Raw genomic sequence first — 21,682 nt, 5'->3', positions numbered from 1 at the left:
TTGTATTTCTTAGTAGAGACGGGGTTTCACCGTGTTATCCAGGATGGTCTCGATCTCCTGACCTCGTGATCCACCCGTCTCGGCCTCCCAAAGTGCTGGGATTACAGGCTTGAGCCACCGCGCCCGGCCTACTTATCTCTTTAATGAACCAAAAGATTCTCTCCCAGGTAGTCACAATATTTACCACAATTGCAAAGATAAAAATTTTCAGTAATAGAATTTCATTTGCAAAAGACTCCTCGTTCAAAATGATTTCTGAAGTTGCAGAGGCAGGACATGGTCATGTTCTTGCACCATTTCTAGTGACATTCATGGCAACCCTTTCCCCAACTAATTGCACATGTTACTTATATCACAAAATCATATTATTGCTATAGAAACATAGCCTAATAATAATAATAATAAACAGTTTGAAGAACACAGAGACTATGACAAAATATCTCTAGTAGAAGATCAGAAGCTGGTCAGGAATGGTGGCTCATACCTGTAATCCCAGTGCTTTGGGAGGCTAAGGTAGGAAGACTGCTTGAGGCCAGGAGTTCAAAACCAGCCTGGTCAACATAGCAAGGCCCATCTCTACAAAAAAAAAAAAATTAATTAATTAAATTAAATTAGCCAGGTGTAATCATGCCCACCTGTAGTCCCAGCTACTCAGGGGGCTGAGGCAGGAGGATCACTGAGCCCAGGAGTTTGAGGCTGCAGAGTGCAGTGTCCTGAGATCTAACCACTGTACTCCAGCCTGGGTGACAGAAAAAAAAAAAAAAAAATATATATATATATACACACACACACACACACACACACATATACACATAACCTAATATATATATATATATATATATATATCACTATATTTTTTTCACTTAAAAGAGAAAAGTAAAAATAAGTAAAGTTCAGGAAGCAATAATTTATAAAGAATAAATGTAAATTGCTAAACATATGGAAAAATATACATCTAGCTTGCAATCAAAGAAATGCCAATCAAAATAACATAAGAGGCCAGGCATGGTGGCTCATGCCTGTAATCCCAGCACTTTGGGAGGCCGAGGCAGGAGGACCGACCACCTGAGGTCAGGAGTTTGAGACCAGCTTGGCTAACATGGTGAAACCCCATTTCTACTAAAAATACAAAAATTAGCTGGGCGTGGTGGTGCATGCCTGTAATCCCAACTACTCAGGAGGCTGGGGCAAGAGAATCCCTTAAATCCTGGAGGCAGAGGCAGCAGTGAGCTGAGGTCATGCCACTGCACTCCAGCCTGAGTGATGGAGTGAGACTCTATCTCAAAAAAACAACAACAAATATCAAATATAAGATACTACCATTGCCTTGACACATGAGGATAAGGGGAAACACACACACAATACTGCAGGTGGAAGTGCCAATTGGTCAACTTTTTATAAGATTAATTTGCCAAAAAAGTAAGAGAAATCTGAAAAATATTAATATATTTTGATCAAGAAGCTTTATTTCCTGTAACGTAAAGAAAAAAATTTTTAATCAACACACAAAAAAGCATGTGTAAGGGTTTTATAATCTGTAGTAATAAAAATTGGGAACACCTAAATATCAAACAATGGATAAGTTAAATAAATTAGAGCTCCCTCAGAAGATGGACTTGTACATAACCATTAACAAAAGCAAGCAGTTATATGGCAATGTTAAAAGGCAGGCTCTATTTGAAGCAATTTATAAATATATTAACTCATTTAATCTTTACTATAATTCTATGAGATAAGTACTATTATTGTCCCTATTTTACAGAGATAAAAGAAAGGCATAGAAAGTTAAGTAACTTGCCCACGGCCAGGAAATCAAATAGTGTTAAGCCAGTATTCATTCAAATTCAGGCAATCTGGCCCCAGATTCCATGCTCTTAACCAACATACAATTATACTATAGAAGAATATTTAAGAACATGTCAAAAATCTCAAAATATACCTGTAAAATGTTTTTAAATGAAGCTATCAAATTGTAGTTTGTAGATATTGTATACATTTGGTATGTGTATAGACAGATGTAATATACATATCATACATGTATTATATATGTCAAACTAACAGGAGCTATCTCCTACAGATATAAATATAAATAGCAGGAGCTATCTCTAGGTGTTGAGATTAAGGGCATTTTTACTTTCTCCTTTCTTCTAATTTTCCAGTGTTATTTTTCACAACTAACATATATTACACTTACAATAACAAATACACAAATGTTCTTGGTACCAACTCAAGTATTCCTGATAGGCCACTGCCTTCAGCCTAGAACTTGAGAGGACCCAGTTCTTAGCATGACCATCTGGGAACACATTGAAGCACTTCATTTTGGTATACCTCCTTTATTACCATGAGATGTTGGGTTTGCTTTCATGAAGAAAACAAAAGAGTAAACAATCCTGGACCTGAACTGATAGCACTTTATCAATAAAAACATTTCACATCAATAAAAGATTTTTATTATTTCAATATCAGAGGTTTCAAAGAGCCCACCATGTATCCAAATAAGGTGTCTTTACTTCTCCCCTTTCACTCATAAGTCATCTCAGTTTATCAGTTTGCAGGAATTGAAGCTTCACACACAAAATTCCAGTCTGGGAAGAAGAGTGCTGCTTATCCACAGGGCCTTATGCCACGTGACTCATTGGGATTTCCAGACGGCCTTTGCCTTACTGTACCAAATTGACCCTGGAGCTCCTAATGGTAATTCCCAACTGAATCGATTTTGAGATTTACATTGCCCCTGAGAAAAGGACAAGTGAGATGTGACAGAAATTAAACCAGCACCTTCCCACACAGACTCTGCCCACGCCACGAGGAAAGAAAACAATTGCTGACGGGTCAGCAAGACAGAGGCAATAATTATATTCTCTCAAAGAACAATCCCTGCTCCGGATAAGACATGTTCATCACACAATGCTCTGCATGGGGCTTGCGGAGTCTAAGAAACACAGTGAGCCTGTAAGCCAGCAAGGATGCTGCATCAACTTTCATCAGGATCAAGTCCAGGAACCGCTTTGGCAATTTACACCACCTGGCATTTGGTGGCCTTGATTATTCCCATAGCAGCAAAGCCCCTAGAAGCCCTAAGTGGCAGGGCTCCAGTTTCTACAGCATTCACCAGAATAGCACATTAATACATTTCAGTGGCACATCCATATTCATTAGTAACCCATTCCACAATTTTCCCACAACTCACTTTAGCCATGTGGCTGAAACCCCCTGGAGCTTCAAAACCACAACGATCAGTGGGCAGAATTCTAGAATGGCCCTCCAGGGTACACATCTCGTATCATCCCTTCCCCTTGAGTGTGGGTGGACTCTGTAAGAATGATAGGATGGTCACTTCCTCAATTAGGTTAAATTATACGGCAAATGGTGATGATCTAGTCACTCCATACTAGCCAACTAGAGAGGGATCAGAAGTCAGAGAGACACACTCCTGCTGTCCTCAAAAAAAGCAAACGTGTTACAACCTGCCTATGGGGGCTACTTGGCAAGGAATCACAGGAGCCCTCTAAAAGCTAAGCAAGGCCCCAGCCAATAGCGAGCAAGAAAACAGGGACTTCAGGCCTACAACTGCAAGGAAATGAATTCTGCCAACGCAAAGAGCAACCTGAGCCTTGATGAGAATTCACAGGCCCTGCTACCTCCTTGATTTCTGCCTGGTGAGACTCTCAGTACAGGACCTAGCTAGCCTGTGCTAGGTCCTCTGTGCCTGGACTCCTGACTCTGGGACCTCTGAGATAATAAATGTATGTTGTTTAAGCCAAAGCCCCTAAATTGTGGTAATTTTCTTACACAGTCATAGAAAAGGAATATAATGATGATTGTTAGAATATGGGTTGCTGATGTTCCTTATCACACTTGCACTGTCTTCAGAAAAGAAATAACACAGTTTAGAGGGAAGACATGTGTATCTATACCTTTCACCCCAAGGAGTCTAAAAGAGAGCAATCATTGACATTTGTCTCACAGTTTGGAGTTTATTTAACTTTCATATACAATCTCATCTGAATTTTACATCATTAATATGATAGAGCTTGGGAAGTAGTGAATAGGAACTAAGATTCTGGAGTCAGACTGCCTGGGACTGGCTCCCTATTCTGCCACTTACTAGATGAGCTCAGTCCAGTTCCTGGACCTCTCTGTGCCTCAGTTTACTCACCTGTAAAACAGGTGCTATGATTTGAATGTTCATCCCCTCTAAACCTCATGTCAAAATGAAATCCCTAGTGTGGTGATGTTGAGAGTTGGGGCCTAGTGGGAAGTGTTTGGAAAGGGGGTAGATCCCTCATGAACAGGTTAGTGCTCTCCCTCAGGTTGAGTTCTTACTCAGTTCCCACGTGAGTGGCAACCTACCTACCCCCAAACACTTCCTCTCCCCACATGTGATATCTGTACATGCCTGATCCCCTTCACTTTCCACCATGAGTCTAAACAGCCTGAGACTCCCTCCAGATGCCCAATCTTGAACTTTCCAGCCATCAGAATTGTGAGCCAAATAAACCATTTTTCTCAGGTATCCCTTTACAGCACATAAAAGGTATCCCTTTATAGCACACAAAAGGAACTAAGACAACAGGGATGCAATAACATGTACTTCCTAGGGGTTTGTGAGCATTGAATGAGTTTACATAAAGACTAGCTTATAGTAAGGATTGGATACACATTTATTGCTATTTGTATCAATTACATTATCTAAACAGACTAGCAAAGCAAAATTGGCTTTGTTCACTTCTTATTGTAACATGCTACTACAATTGAAATCTAAGGTTTGAGACCAGCCTGGCCAACATGGTGAAATCCCATCTCTACTAAAAACACAAAAAATAGCCAAGCATGACGGTGCATGCCTGTAATCCCAGCTACTTGGAAGGCTGAGGCAGAAGAATCACTTGAAACCAGGAAGTGAAGGTTGCTGGGAGCCAAGATCGCACCACGGCACTCCAGCCTGGGTGACAGAGTGAGACTCCGTCTCAAATAAAAAAAAAAAAAGACAGACAGAAAGAAAGAAATCTAAGGTTTCAACAGATACTGCAATAAAGAGTTTGTGTATCAACCTAGAGAAAGGTAACCTGTAGCTGGGGAAGAACGCCCACCCAGCCTGTAGCTGTTATCCTGATTAGAATGGGGAAAAACAGGCAAGAATGAATGAGCTTGCTGCATACTCCAGAAAGGATCCTGGCCTGAGCAGGAGTATGGTTGCTTCCTTTTGTCCAACAGGATTCTGGGTTTGAGATGAGGACACAGACCCAAGTGGGTTCCTACCACTACGATCAGCATTACATAGCCTCCATCCCAGTCTAGAGCGCAAACAGGCATCCGTCTTCAGAACAGAGCCAGACTCATAACATGACACTTTCCAGTCAAAGATTATACCACCAAGCCAATGGGAAGCTCCCTATGACAGGGCTGCTGTGGTCTGAAGGAGGAGTTTAGGTTTCTGGGCGCTGATGTGGTTATACCCTGTAAAAGTTTAAGGGGTGGTTACAGGCATATTTTCCCAGGGTAGTTTTCTGTCGCATTAAAGTACCATGGGCCAAAAGACCTTCTCAGTCATCTCTCACCTATTCTGCTACTTTCTCAATTCAGGTTTTAAAGAACAACTCTTATTGGTAGGGGAAAAAAGCATATCTGAGTAAATATCTACGTATCTCCTTTCTTTTATTATCTGCACTCTTTTGTCTCTATTCTTCACCTTTGCAGCCTTTGTGCCACATAGCGACACACACCCAATGTCTCCTTTCTATCTTGTCAGGTATTTCCAAAAGTCACTCCTCCTCAACAACAACAAATCATTGATAAAAGGAAAGGAAAGTTACAACTAAAAACACTTGACCTTATCTCCCAATAACTCAAAGGCATGTTGGTTTGTTTCAGAGAGTTTACCTTAATTCGCACTGGAAGATGTACTAGAAGATCCAAGAAGTAAAGCCCAAATGCCTGCAGGATGTGTGCAGTTAGCATGCAGGAATTGCGGGATCTAAGGTGAACCAGAGGAGCTGAGATGACCTGCCTTTTAAAACTCTGTGCAGACCTAACAGAATGGCCCAACACAACCCCCACAGTGAACCACAGATGACTGGGGCCACTCACTTGTAATGACCAAAGGCCTAGAGAGTAGGAGGCTCTTTCAAAGCCAGTTTGATACGGGGAATGCAGACACTGAACAAAGGCAGGAGGAGCTAAAGAGAAAGTCAAAGCAATCAGAACTGCTTTCTGAAAATTGCCATCCTAGTTGATTTTTGAGCTCAGAATTCTCCACTTGGCCTGTTCCAGTCCAAAAGAGAAGCTGGAACCACACAGGCAGTGTGAATGCAAAGGCAACAATCAAGAGGAAATGCCTCAGCCGCTAGCGCTCAATTAATGATCTTGGATATTTTGATCAAAGAAAAATGTGTTCTCTTTTTAACCAAAAAAGTCAAATCACCTACTATTATAGGATGGGTTTTAAACCATTTGGTGGCAAGCTCTGTCCATCAGAGCATTACCTATCGGGTAGACGGTTTTTAAAATAGGCTTTTCCCCAGGGAAGAATTCCCTGCTAAAATCCCTGGAGAGCAAATGTTGCCCTAGCAAAGCTTGGTCTAGGCCTAACAGTACACACAGTCCTCAAAGAGTTTGGTGTACTTGTTATTTGTATAACAGGATGCCAAAATGGGAAATTTTTATATCTCAGTTTGGAGATTAATAGACTCCAAGGCAGAATTTCAAAGTTAATGAACAAGAACCAGTTAGAAGACAGAGACCTCTCACCCACAACAAGAATATCAAAGTCAGAGACAAGAGAAAATCTACTGAGAAAAGAATTTGTGAGAAGGATTTCTTTGGAGAGAGCTGTACTTTAACCCTTGGGAAAGGGTTAGAGAGAGTCTATTCTCACTTCAAGCCTAAAGAAGGGGAATTCAATGGGACCACTCAGAGAGCTTTACATGGGGCTCCTACAATTTGGAAGGTGGATGCAGATCCTAAAGCAGGTGATACCCTGCGCTTGCTGACATGAGCTCAAGGAGAGGTAGCTGTGTTGGTATCCAAGTTTCTGAGTGCAGAGGATGCCTGGATGTATCCTACAGACCAGAAGTGAGCCACTCATGAGAGAGCTGGTGTGAGGTCACATTAGGTTATGTCTTGTCGGGTCTCCCGGACATTTTATGAGACCCCAACTAATGAAAGCTGGAGGTGACTACCAACCAGACTCCTTGAAGTGAAGAAGGAATCAGTGAAGAGTCAGAGGAGAGAGGGCACATTATCCGCATCACAGAAGCTAGAGATGAAAACAACCGGTGATCAGGGTGGCAAAGGGTAAGGGCAGAAAGCAGGGGGGTTGGGAGATGTTAGAGGGTGGGTAGTCTCTGAAAAATCCACAGAAACATCCAGAAGGAAAAATGTTAGCCTTACATGCACCTGCCAGGCCCCAGAGAGTTCAAGGCTATCTAAAAACAGTGACACCAAGTCAAAACTTCTGGCTCCTCTTATCTTTCCATTCCAATGTGGAAGAGCCAGATGCAGTCCAGTCGTGTAGCTAAAAGGAAGAGGAGAACATGAAGAAAGTAGCCAACATACCACTCCAGCCAAAACAGCTTAAGATAAATTGAGATTTATCTTCAAGCTGCTCTGTCAATGCATTAAGAGCAAAGTATAACCTCACCTCTCACACAAGGAGGTCATTTGGTCACATGGGCTTATTCATATTTGAACTTCACCTAATGGTTAAGAGCAGTTAACTGTATTTCCCAATTCGTGTAGAGCTCATGTGTGCTCTTCACCCATTTCCATTTGAGGATGATAATTTATTAAAGTTTAAGCTTTGGAAACTCTTCTTTAGCATGAAAGAGATCTGAGTTTTCAAAATTTGTTTAGCTTTTTGTTTTGTTTCGTTTTTGATGTTCTTCCTGCTGCCTTCTGTAATTGTTTCCATAGAGTTGATGGCTATCTTGCCCTTAACACAGCAAGCATCTGTATTCTTGACTAAACATTAACAGACTAACATTAATAGGTTGAAAATCTGGATGCAAGCAAAATGCTGTAAAATAAAGGCTGTGGATTTGGGGGCATGGAGAAGGAAAGGTCAAAAGAATTGAGACTATTAAGGAGTAAACTAGAATGGGACTTGAAGTATAAAAGGTAAAATGTTAGGTGGTTAGTTAGGAGCTGTTCATCTCCGTTACAAACAGGATAAGAAGAAGAGGAAGAAGAGGAAGAAGAAGAAGAAGAAGAAGAAGAGGAAGAAGAGGAAGAAGAAGGAGGAGGAGGAGAAGGAGGAGGGAGGAGGGAGGAGGGGTAGGGGAAGGGGAGGGGTAGGGGAGGGAGGAGGGAGAGGGGAAGCAGCAGCAGAAGCAGCAGCATTAGCTGTATGTGTTGTGTTAAGTCAGGCTGGCGTTAGGGGGCTTGGAAGGAGAAAATTACACCACTGCTCATTTTCTTTGCTTCCCTCTCCCTACCTGAAGTAAAAGCCAAGCCAGAAAGAAGATAGCCTAAGTCCTGGGACAAGGACTCTGGTTACATTCTTACTAGGAAGAAAAATAATTTGAGCATTTGTTCAAAGACTCTAGTTTGCCTCAAATTCTTGAAATTCAAATGGTATCAGAACTCTGAGCACCAACACATGAAATTTTAACATATGTTCACTTACTTGCAGCCAGTGATGACCTTCATTTTAAGCAGAATATGTTAAAACAACACTTGAAACATTACTACATGGATTATTTTTAAAAAGTTCTTTTTTGAGAATTTAAGTCTGATAAATTTAAGCCTAACAAAGACTGGAAGAAACAGAAGAGGAATTCAGAAAGATAATTGGAGATGCTGTAAAGTTATTATTTACGAATAAGCAAATAAAAATAGTTAATCCTTGCTAGGGAATATGAGGACACACCAAAATGGGTTTAGGAAGAGAGGCATATTTGGGAAACTGCTTCTCTGGGCTGAGGGAAACCTTAGCATAACTTCTACGGGCATGAGAAGGATGAGGCCATATTTCATTCCACAAATGGAGTAAGCAGGCAAGAAGAGAGATGGTATGACACTATTGAGTGGACATTTCTGCAAGCTAGGAAGCACTTCCATGGAGAGTCAGAAGGGATTCAGAGAGGTGTCCAAAGACCTGAGGGGGAAACTTGAAGAACTCCTTTAACATTTCGGGATGATCTTGTTTGTGCCACAGTTAAGAGCATATAGCTAAGAGCATAGCTCAGGAGCAGGTCTACATGAGATGAATTCCATGGTACCTGTGTGCACTTGGGCAAGTTACTGGTCCTCTCCGGGCTTCAGTTTGGACACCAGTAGAACAGGGATGCTAGCAGGACCACTAGGTGGAGTCCCGTGAGGATTCAATGCATTAGTACATGGGAAGTACACAGTAGGTGCATTTAAGTGCACTAGCCCCTGACTGGACAATAGCTCTACAAAAAAAGAATAAAGGAAATCAAGAAGAAAATCAAGACTAAAAAGGTTAACAACTGCTCAACATCACACTCAAACCTAAACGTCTATTTCTAAACCCAGGGCTTTCTACAGTAATGCACAGCTGCCATGAGACTTCTGCCATGGGGCCCATAACAAGAAGGAATCAAGTTTAGTTTCATTTCTTCTTGCCATGCTCTATGACAGTGTCAGTAAGCAGTGATCAAGCAGTTGAGAACTGCCTTGTTCTACAGGGTCTTAAAGTATAACTAGTCCATTAACCCTAGAGGCAGAGTCAGTTCAAATCACATCTCAACTCCTACCAGCTGTGTGACCTTGGGAACTGCACTTTAACCTCACTGAAATGCACATAGCTCACAAATAGACTGGGAATGTTATGTGCCTACCATACCGGCTGCTTATGAAAATGAAATTAGAAAATGCTTACATATTTTCTTTATTATATAACTGAATTATATAAAGCATTTTCCAAATAAAAAAAAATTTGTGTTTAAAAAAAGAAAAAAGTACTAGTTTATGGTAAACAGTCAAACTGTAGCTGTTTTTGTCATCATCGTCATTATCATCACCAACACAGGGTTCAACTAACCAATTGGTACTCGAATTTCCTCTATATCAGTCGCTTTTAAACATGTTTTTACCACAATCCATGGAATAAAAAAATTCATTGTGACTCTGTATGCCCTTCCATATATATTTAAAGTAGACATTTTATAACACAATATTTTCCCTTGATACATGCAATGTATTTTCCATTCTATTCACTCCATTTCATTTTTTAAATGTTGGTCATGACCCACTAAACTGATTCCATAATCACTAATTGGTTACCACCCACCATTTAAACAATGCCATGTTGCGTCGTTTCTGCCAACCATTTCTAAAATCTCAAAGACAAAGTTCACCAATGTTTATTGAACCCATAAAGCGGTAATCACTAAACTAGAATCTAAATGTTAAGATAACTTTCTAATTAGATAATACATTCCCCAAAATAATTTAGCATGTGATAAAAATTATTCCATGTACACTGTAAATAAGCAGCAGTTGTTCATTTTGCTTTTACAGATCACAGTTTACTGTTCACCAATTACATTAACGTAATTCATTGTTGGCTGGATGTGCCCTGAAATTGCACCAAATATCTATAAACTCCCCTTCACCAGTTGAGAGCAATATATGATAAACTCTCCCAGGTCCTTGGGCTAAGGCTTGGTCCCTGATAAATGCTCAATAAATGGCACCTTTTATTGTAATTTTCTTTCACCAGGATCGTTAGCATGTTCTATTACAGATGCTCTAGGTCTGTAGTAATAAAGTAGCTGCAGGGCCCATGTGACTATTTAAATTTAAATTAATTCAGACAAAGCTGAAATTTCAGTTTCTCAGTTGCTTTAGCCACATTTCAAGGGCTCAATACCACACACAGCTACTGGCTACCGTACCAGGCCAGGGCATCTAGAGGTCCCACAGGGTCCCCGTAGAAAAAAACTCAGCCTGTTGCCAAGATGATGCCAGGTTTTCCTTTCCTTTACTGTATCTCACAATTCCATATATGTTTAAGCTTCTCTGGCAGAATCAGACATTCATGCTCATGTATGTACTCTCCATGCATATTCTTAGACCACTTTTACAAATTGGGAAAGCAATAGCAATGCATTGTAATTTTCTTTCACCCAATTAATTTTACCAGCTAGATAAACATCTAATCTTCTAGTCATTTTTTATTATTATAGGTTTATCTTAATTCATCTCACAATTAGTATTTTTATTTTTATTTTTAAGATGGGGTCTCACTCTGTCACCCAGGCTGAAGTCCAGTGGTGAGATCTCAGCTTACTGCAACCTCAGCCTCCCAGGCTCAAGTGATCCTCCGGCCTCAGTCTCTCAAGTAGCTGGGACTACAGGTGTGCTCCACCATGCCCAGCTAATTTTTGTATTTTTTGTAGAGATGGGGTTTGCCATCCAACTCAAGCAATCTGCCCATCTCAGCCTCCCAAAGTACTGGGATTACAGGCGTGAGCCACCATGCCTGGCTCACAATGAGTTTTTTTCCCTTTTTTTTTTTTTTTAAACTTTTATTTTAGGTTCAGGGGGTACATACGAAGGTTTGTTACATAGTTGTTACAAAAATAAACTCATGTCCTGAGGGTTTGTTGTACACGTTATTTCATCACCCAGGTGTTAAGCCCAGTACCCAACAGTTACCTTTTCTGCTCCTCTCCCTCCTCCCATCCTCCACCCTCAAATAGAATCCAGTGTCTGTTGTTTCCTTCTTTGTGTTCATAGGTTCTTATCTTTTAGCTTCCACTTGTAAGTGAGAACAGGTAGTATTTGGTTTTCTGTTCCTGCATTAGTTTGCTAAGAATAATAGTAGCATTGGTGTTCCTGCAAAAGACACGATCTCATTCTTTTTTATGGCTGCATAGTATTCCATGGTGTATACGTACTGCATTTTCTTTATCCAATCTGTCATTGATGGGCACTTAGGTTGATTTCATCTTCATTGCAGCACTATTCATAATAGCACAATAAGTATTTTTAAATGTTATAGAGGTGATATCTGACATGATATTAGTTCATTAATTAGCTGATATTTGAAAGACACTCTTGGCTTATGAATTTCCAATGCCGTTGATATACTCTAGAGCAGCACTGTCCATGAAAGCTTCCTGTGATGATGAAAAGGTTCTATGTTTTCACTGCCTGGTATGGTAGCCACTAGCCATGTGTGGTATTGAGCCCTTGAAATGTGGCTAAAGCAACTGAGAAACTGAAATTTAACCTTTGTTTTATCCTAGTTAATTTAAATTTAAATAGTCACATGGGCCCTGCAGCTACTTTATTACTGCAGACCTAGAGCATTTATAATAGAACATGCTAATGATCCTGGTGAAAGAAAATTACAATAAAAGGTGCCATTTATTGAGCATTTATCAGGGATCAAGCATTAGCCCAAGCCTTTTATATACACTTTATGTAATTTACTTCTTCTGACAATCTTGCCCAGTAGGTACTATTATTATTCTTCCCATTTTTTTCAGGAAAAAATCTGTAATACAGGAACCCTCCAGTTCTAAAACCAAATGTCTCTGTGATTTAAATAAAAGGGTTGAGATCAAGAGGTTTGGAGAGTCTCTGCCCACTTGAGGATATGACACTATTTTTACATTTACTTAAGATTTATTCTTACCAGCTTTTGAGAGGGTTTGAAGGGGCTCATAGACTAGATTGTGCTTAAGACATTTAAGGATCATAAAGAATAGAGATCACTTAGGGAAAAAAATGATAGAAGAAAGGTCTCTAAGCACCAAATTTCTGAGTTAGAAGATTGATTAAAGCTTTCCACCTAAGGCAAAAAATAAAAATATAATTAATTAACTAAAGACTAAAAATATTGGGGCTTTAAGTTATACACAGCATCTGTTGTTATTTATTTCTTGACCAAGATATCAATCAAATTGGTGTGCAGGCTTCACCAAAGATACAGGATTGCTCAAGTAATTCCTGTCTCTCTCTTCCTCCATAAAAGCAGGCAATATTGCAGGAAAATATAACTCAGTAAAGGCAATTCTCTGAGAAGTTCTATTAGCCCAAGACTCACCTTTTGATAGCATATTAGTGTCCCTTTGTTCATCCAGCACTAACTCAGATGTGGCTTCCCTGACGGGTCCCTGGGGAACGGTCTCTTGTGTGTACTGTTGCTGCTGACCACTCAGAGACTCTTTCTCTGGACTGGAAGCGGGGTTCACAGCCTTCTTCACCAGCAGAACAGGAGGAGAGTAAATAACACAAGTGGCCACTTGGCTATGAGCAGACTGTTTCAGCCAACATGGGAAATATCTACAGGGGAGAGCTGCATGTTTACATTTACCTGCAGTTGAGCTGAATTGCTGTGTATACATGACATGTATACATGTGTGTGTCAGAGGTTTCATTAAATGTTTTGAATTTGTTTGTGGGTTTTGCCTCCTTATGTACTTTCCTCTATTTGAAGAAGAGAAATAAGCGCCAAAAAATACACGCACACACTTCTACTTCGAAACAATGACTTCTATGGGGACTCTGTAAGGGGAGGTGCCTTGTTTTAACCAGGTCAAACAGAACTAAAGACTTAGTTGCCTCTTACCCTTCAGTACACAGCTGCCTCTAACTCAACTTTTCCTTACTACTTAAACTGGTGGTGGTGGAAGAGTTAGGATAAGGAGTGCAAAGCCTGTAACAGCCTTAATGCTCCTCCAATTCCATTGGAAGAGAAAAGTAAAAGTTTATAATTTGTCTGCTTATCATATGTGAGGCACTTTATGTATCTTAATTTAATCCTCACAGATCTATTAATGGTAGGTTTGGCCTTTTCCTCCATTTTAGAGATGAAAAACACGGAGGTAAATCACTCAGGATCCCACAGCCAGTAGCCGTCTATATCCACAGTTCCACATCTGCAATTTCAACCAACATCTGAAAAAATAAACAGTCTTAAGGGACATGAAATCCGAGGATGCAGAGTGAAAGAGGCAACTTTCCACATGCACAGATTCCAAAGGGCCAACCGCATGGATCCAATCCCCCATGGATACTGAGGGACAATGGCATGCATTTAAGTTTCCTCTATGTCTTTTCATGGCTTGATAGCTCACTTCCTTTTATCGCTGAAAAAAATATTCCATTGTATGATGTATCATCGGTTATTCATTCATCTACTGAAGGACATCTTGGTTGCTTCCAAGTTTTGTCAGGTATAAGTAAAGTTGCTGTAAACATTCACGAGCAGGTGTTTTAATATACTTCAGTTTTCGATTCATTTGGGCAAATACCAAGAAATATAATCGCTAGATTAAATGGTTTGAGTATATTTAGTTTTGTAAGTAAGAAACAAGCATCCTGTCTTCCAAAGTGGCTGTACTATTTTGCATTCCCACCAGAAATGAATGAGAGTTCATGTTGTTCCACATCCTCACCAGCATTTGGTTGGTGTCCGCGTACTGAATTGTAGATGTGTAGTGGTATCTCATTGCTGTTTTAATCTACAGTCCGTAATGAGAGATTATGCTAACCATCTTTCCATGGTTGCCATCTATATATCTTCTTTGGTGAGGTATCTTTTCAGACCTTTTGCCCATTTTTTAAAAACTGAGCTGTTTTCTTATCATTGAGTTCTAAAAATTCTTTGTAGATTTTGGATATGAGTCCTTGATCAAATAAGTGTTTTTCAAAGATTTCTCCACGTCTATAACTTGTCTTTTCATTCTCTTAATAATCTCATTTTTGAGTAAAACAATCAGGACATAGTCATATATTTATTTTGGAATATTTTAAATGAACAGAGTTAATGTTATGTAATTGATACTGCAAGGTGAAATACTAAAAAGTGAAATAACTACCCATTATGCAAGGTTTTTATTGATTCTATGTATTAAATAGTGATATTACTTCAATAATATGTTATAGGACCTCTCAGGGGAAGACAGAAATGCAGCACTTCCAATTTTTTTAGGGTCTCATTTTATTAAAAACACTAAAAAGATGACAAAAATTATACTACATTTATATTTTTAATATAGTATATACTTTAAATATCATACATTATACATTTGTATATATAATATATTCTATCAATTATGTTTGTATATATAGCATATACTATATATTTTTGTAAATATAATTTTATATATGCTATATATACCAAAATATATAGTATATGCTATATATACAACATATATGCAAAGTAATTTTTATATAAAATCACCCAAAAAATGTCACACGTGTTTATATACCCTCATTTGGAAGAAATGTCCAAAGCCTGAATGTGAGGTCCAAGCCAACTCTCTCTGCCCTGTCTCTCAACCCCCCAAAGTGTCCTTTCTTCCCAGTCTTGTTTTGACCTGCTTGTAAATTTCAGTTAGCCTGATTGATTTTCTGGAGCCAGGTGCTAGGTTTGGATCCTGTCTCTACTCCTAGCACCAGTGTGACCCTAAGCAAGTTGTTTAACCTCTTAGTGCCTGAAGTTCTATTTACAAAATGCAGCTAGTAACTCCTGCCTGGAGTGCAATGGTGAGGATCAATGAGCTAATGTGTGGAAAGGACATGGACAGGTCTCCGTACATGGTACTTAGGAGAGCTCAGTGTGGCTGGACCACAGTAGCCTTTGCACTCCCCAAAGCAATTCTCACAGTTTCTAATCTTGTCAATTTACCTAGTCATCTCAATTGTTCTTAAAAACTTTTACTCATTTTTTTCATTGTTATAAAAATATAAAACTGCCTTTTCTGCACAATTATTCTTTCTTTTGTCAACTGGTTTATAAAAGGTGAACGGATGAATCTCAAACTCATTTACATGGATGCATCTCAAATGCATTCTGCTAATTCAGCTGCTGCTGCTTTTCCAGTGTTGCAGGGCTGACATTTGGGTTATTCAGCAGCACTGTACTTTGAAGGGCAATAGCTTTGAGCCTTTTCAGCTCATGACTAAGCTATCAGAACACAGAAGTCCAAAATCATAGTGTGCTATGCAAAATCCAAACTACAGTGCGCCAAGTTATCACGTTTCATTACTTCAGTATGTTTAAAACACAAGACTTCTGGAAGATATTCCTCTAGGGTATTCATTCTGAACAATAACAAGGAACTATGCTGAAAGAGAAATTTCAACAAAAACTAAAATAGAACTTCAAATGGGCAGAAGAATGCACAATTCCAAACTGCGATCTGCCCAGAGAATGAAACCCACCAGACTTTTTCTATCTGCAAAGAAACCGAATTTAATGTTCTTTGGGTTTTTATCAACACCAGGTAAATGGAAAGAATCTCTCAGAAGCACTTTATGAAGTTATACAAAGAACTATTTTTAAAGCATTTCATGGTTGGCAGCTTAAGATAAAAACTAAAAAAAAAAAAAAAAATTAAGGAAAGGCTTCTTAGTTCTTCCAATGTGTTGATAACATGTGCTGCAGATCTCAGTAATTGCAGCAGATCAATCTTGATGACACAGTTGAAAATACTATATCCCAAGAGTATGGAAATCCAAAGGAAAAACCCCCCCACTGGGTTAGGCACATTTTATCTAATGCATTAGGACCTCATGAAAATCACACATTACAGAACTCCATTCACAGGCTCCCTCTCGACTGCCTGGACAGCAGACCCACCTGCCATGACAACGTTTTGGTGTCAACTCTGAAGGCATCAGGCTTTCTGCCATAGAGGACTTCTCCCTCTCAAAAGTATTCTCACTTGTGTTATCTTGGAAGGTAAGGAGAGCTTGAAGTGGTTAAATCCACACATAATTCAGGAACTTTATTTTCCTTAAAGACTTCCATCTCTTCCCCTACCTGGTAACAGTTTCCAAAACGGACAAAGCTGAATCTCACCGCTTCAGCTTTGCTTTCCCACATTTGAAATGAAACAGGCATGAAATTGGCCAACTTTTCTCCTAAAGGCCAGAGAGTAAATATTTTAGGCTTTGCAGGCCATTCCGAGCCTGTTGAAATTACTCAGCTCTGTAGTTGTAGCACAAAAACAGCCACAGAGAAGACACAAATGAATCAGTGTGGCTGTGTTCCCGCCAAATTTCATTTATGGACACTGAAATTTAAATTTCATGTAATTTTTATGTATCATGAAACATTATCCATCTTTTGATGTTTTTCCCAGCCGTTTAAAAACGTTAAAACCATTCTTAGCCTGAGGGTCATATAAAAACAAGTATTGGGCCAAACTGAGCCCACAGGCCAGAGTTTGCCCTGAAAGAAATCTCAAAACATTTCATAGTCACACATAAACAGGAGCCAGATCCTTCTACTGGAGTGAACTATAGAATCCTACAAGGAGAAGCTCCCAATTTGCAAATATAAACAGCAATATGCCCAGAAACTCGTTGTATGTATGTTTAAAAATTCACCATATATCATAATCTCATTTCATGTCTTATGAAATTCAAACCTAATGAAGAAATCTTGATTTCTTTAATATCTAATTTAATATGTCCTCTCAACATTAAGAGATGTTTAAATAGTAAACACTAATATTAAATATGTATTTGGTATTTTAAATATAGATTTAAATAGGAAATATTTTTAATTGGAATATTTAAAAATGTAATTTCTATTCTTAACTGACTGTAAAAGCAGTTAAGTAGGGAGAGAGGTGCTATGAGTAACACTGCTCGACCATTTACCATACGTCAGGCACTGGATGCAGCATTTTCCGTGTGTGATGCATTTAATCCTCACAGCAGCTTTGTGAGGCTGATCATTGTTATTCTCATTTTACAGTGGAGAAAACCGAGACATGAAGCTAATACACAGTGGAGCCAGAATCCCAGACAATTCAGCTCCAGAGCTGGCAGTGTTAACCACCTAGTAACAGTAACATATACCAGAGGAGTTAGATGTTGTTTCTCTTTGACTTTGAATCAGTAATCTTTTAGGATTGCAATGGCCTCTCATTTTTTATGTATTTATACTTTACTTTTACTGACACACAAATGCATATTTTTAAGGACTCTCAGTCTTAAAATTGATTTGCCAATTTAGATAAAATATATATAAGGAAGCTACCCAACTATGCACAAAAAAGCTTAACTCTTTATTCACATACAAATTGAATGCTCTCCCAATTCTATCCATATGTGATCCTTACACAATTTGAAACGCTTTACATCTTTCTTTCTAACATAGTAGAACATGTCAACTGTGATTTTCCTCATTGACCCTCATGGCATCCCATACAGGTAAAGAACTAAGATAGAAGCAGAGTCAGATCTTTCTTTCAGTCATTCACTCACACGTTGAGTCAGAAACACATGCACTGAACATGATTACCATGTGCAAGCCATTGTCTCAGAGGCAGGGAGGTTTACAAAATGAATAATGTCCCTTGATGGTTAATTTTACATATTAACTTGGCGAGGCCACCATACCCAGATATTTGGTCAAATACTGGTCTAGATGTCACTGTAAAGGTATTTTTTGGATGGGATTAGCTTTTTAAATCTGTAGAATTAGAGTAAAGCAGATTACCCTCGATAATGTGGGTGGCCAACTTCACCACTACACAGTATATTCATGTAAGAAACTTGCACCTGTACCCCTTAAATATATAAAAATAAATAACTAAACAAGATAATTTGGATGAGCCTTGTCCAATTAGTTGAACTCCTTAGGCAGAAAAGATTGAGGTCCCCCAAGAAAGAATTCAGACCGCCTTTAGACTTTAGCAACATCAGCTCTTCTCTGGGTCTCCAGACTGCTGGTCTGCCCTACAGATCTCAGACTTGCCAGGATCCATGTGATATGTCTCTCTCTTTCTCTTCCAATAGATAGATAGATAGATAGATAGATAGATAGATAGATAGATAGATAGGATGATATATATTCATAGATGATAGATAAGCTCTATCTTTATCTCTATATCTCTATCTCTATATTTCTATCTCTGTCTCTGTATCCACTCACACATCTTATTGATTCTCTTTCTCTGAAAAACACTGACTAATACAAGTCCCCTCCAGAACCATCAGATCGGGCAGTGGGGGGTATTCTTAAAATTCACCCAGTGTCGATGAGATGTAGACAGAGGGTGCTCTCTCAGGCTGCCGCTGGGAGTAGAGATGTTGCAGTCGCTGTGAGGAGCAATATGTCAATATCCAGGTCACTCATCCTGTGACCTGGCCTCAGAAGAACAACCTGGAAGGACTGCAGAGCCAAACCCACTGGGAATCTGCCGAGTGGACCAAAATGATTGCCAAGTGCATTTACACAAAGATGCCACTAAGTGAGACAATTTCAAATCTATCTCAAATCATTCAAGAATGAGAGAGAGACCTAAGTCATATTCATTCATGATATGCTTAAAAAAAAAAAAAAAAAAGAAGCCGGTGGGGGCCATGCCTAGCACTTTGGGACTCCATTGCCTTGGGAGGAGCAGTCACTGCTCCTGCTTACCAGCCACCCAAAAATGGCCTGTTGTCCTCACAGCCAGAGCAAAAAGCCTACATTCACGACATAAAGAGAAGAAAGACGCTAGAACAGTGTCTTCATATAAGTGCTTGACAAATACAAATATTAGCTATGAATAAGGACATAAAACTATACGTTTCACTGTTTTTATTTTAAGCAACTTGCTACATAAAATGCCTGCCTTGTTTCTAGCACTTCTACCCTGCATATGGTGGTGCCAAATGAGCCCTTTGGATGGAACCAGCCGGTTCTGTTGAATAGTCCATTGACTCAGACATAGCTTGATTTACTCTTTTTCCACCAAATTAACAAATGGTGGATATTTGTCAGTCATTAGGCAGTTGGTAAGAGGACCACTCTCATTCTTAAACACACAACACATGACTATGTGAAATTTCACAATGAACAGTTGATTGCAACAGAAGTAAACTGAAATCAAATTTCTTCCTCAGCTTTCTTATTGTGTTCTTTTTATTTCCTACTGGGTCTTGATGAACTAAACTACTTTTAAAGCCTCATTTTTCCTGCCCCCTACTGTAGATCAAAACAGAGCCCTTCAAATTCATCACAGGGAGCTCATGGTTGGCACAAAACAAACACCGAGAGGTATGTTTCATTACATCCTCAGTGATCTCTTAGAGTGTCGTATAATGAAGAACATGAATTTCTGGCAGGTAACTTGGCACTCTTCCAGAGGTCAGTCTGCCAGATTCATTTGTAAAGCTTTAACATTTTCTATACTTTTGAACTAAACAATTCCACATCTTAGAAATTATCCAAAAGGCAAAATAATATCATAAGACATATGGAATGATTTAACTGCATTATTTTCTCAATTTTTGAGAAAGAATTTGTGTACCTTCTCTATTAAGAACAATGGGGCTTATGTTTGTTTTTGCTTATTTGTTTATGTGTGTGTTTTAAGCGCCTGAGCTTTAGGGAGAAGAAAACTCAAGTCAGAACTTTGAGCCTGCCCTTTTAAAGAGCCACAAGATATGAGGAAGTCACCTGGTTTCTTTGGGTGCCAGCTTTCAGATCTGCAAAACGGCGATAATATATGCCTTCCTCAATGTTCATTACAGACCCTTGCACACCTACATTTCAATAGTAATAGTCAGTAAATGCAGTCAGTGTATTTTTGAAGGAATGGGTGGATACACAATTGAACAACTGAATAAACCATCCAGAGTCTCCCCATGGAGCTGGCTGGTCATGGTGAGGATGCCAGGCTGTCCCATGGACTAGAGTCCTCCATCTTGGCCACAGGTTTCCTGAGCTGAGAGAAATCACAAGGAGCTACCACACCTTCATCCTCCCTCTCTATCTGACCAAAGACTTGTTCCATTGTCCCATCCTAGTTGATGAGACTTAAAGTCTCTTTAGAGAAAGAAGCCTAATGCCGTACACCTATGGCTCTCGAGTCCAGGCACTCGAGCTGGAGCACCTCAGTTAGTGAGCAATTCTCATGGCTCAGGACTTCACTCTATTTCTTAAACACTGGATGAAGACAGGATTTACATCATCGAGTACTCATGCTGAGAAACAAGACCACAGGCTATGCAGCCATCACTTCAAGTGCTTATCGTATGTTAGAGATACAACCTCTGCATTTATTGAGAAGAAAGTGGAGTCTGACAGTAACTGCTACAAGGATTTCACCAAGAGTCCTGACAGCTGTCCCTCAAACATTCCTAACAACCCTATGATCAAGTGAAAACTCTTAAAGTGACCTACAAAGCCTTTTGTAATCTGCCCCTGCTTACTCCTCTGGCCTCATTTGTGGGTACCTCATGTTAAGACACACCAAAAAGTCTGTAATTTCTCTACTCTACATGCTCCCCCTTGCCTCTGGGCCTTTGCACATGGTTTTCCTTCTGCCTAGAACATTCTCCCTTCTACTTGGCTAGTTCACACACACACACACACACACACACACACACACACGTACATGTAGATAGATAGATAGATAGATAGATAGATAGATAGACAGATAGATATTTCTCATCAGTCTGACTCCTGTATCTCTTTCTTAATTAGTTTTAAACTCAAGCAGGAAAGAAGAATGCTATTTATAGACTTCTTCAACTTACGACCTCAGCATCTGTGAGTATACCAAAGAAGATTTGCAATGCACAACCAGATATTTAATAGAAGTTGTTTCTGGGCACGTTTGGCTATATTTTATAGTTTTCCTGATAGAAATATATGTTGCTAAAATTTTCATGCTCCAGTCTCTACTGAAAAATAACTGTTTCATTTTAGATTTCCACCTGCCTTGATGAGCTAGGATTTAAATTCAAGTCA

The 21,682-nt window shown here is 39.4% G+C and overlaps 1 protein-coding gene across 5 annotated transcripts in view; it reads right to left on the bottom strand.

The window, feature by feature from the left end:
* The window catches only part of LOC105476037 (neurocalcin delta), a 443,647-nt gene that overhangs the window by 347,501 nt on the left and 74,464 nt on the right, over positions 1 to 21,682 (bottom strand). For 2 of the 5 annotated variants that reach the window (XM_071067931.1, XM_071067932.1), the window contains exon 1: positions 485 to 576. The exons of the other annotated variants lie outside the window; for them this stretch is intronic. The gene's annotated coding sequence lies outside the window, so the exon portion shown is untranslated. Of the gene's footprint in view, positions 1 to 484; positions 577 to 21,682 lie in introns of those variants that run through there. 5 annotated transcript variants of the gene reach the window in all.

This window comes from Macaca nemestrina, chromosome 8 (genome assembly GCF_043159975.1).
Source record: "Macaca nemestrina isolate mMacNem1 chromosome 8, mMacNem.hap1, whole genome shotgun sequence".
Taxonomy (NCBI): domain Eukaryota; kingdom Metazoa; phylum Chordata; class Mammalia; order Primates; family Cercopithecidae; genus Macaca; species Macaca nemestrina.
This window is presented reverse-complemented; position numbering and strand designations above follow the sequence as displayed.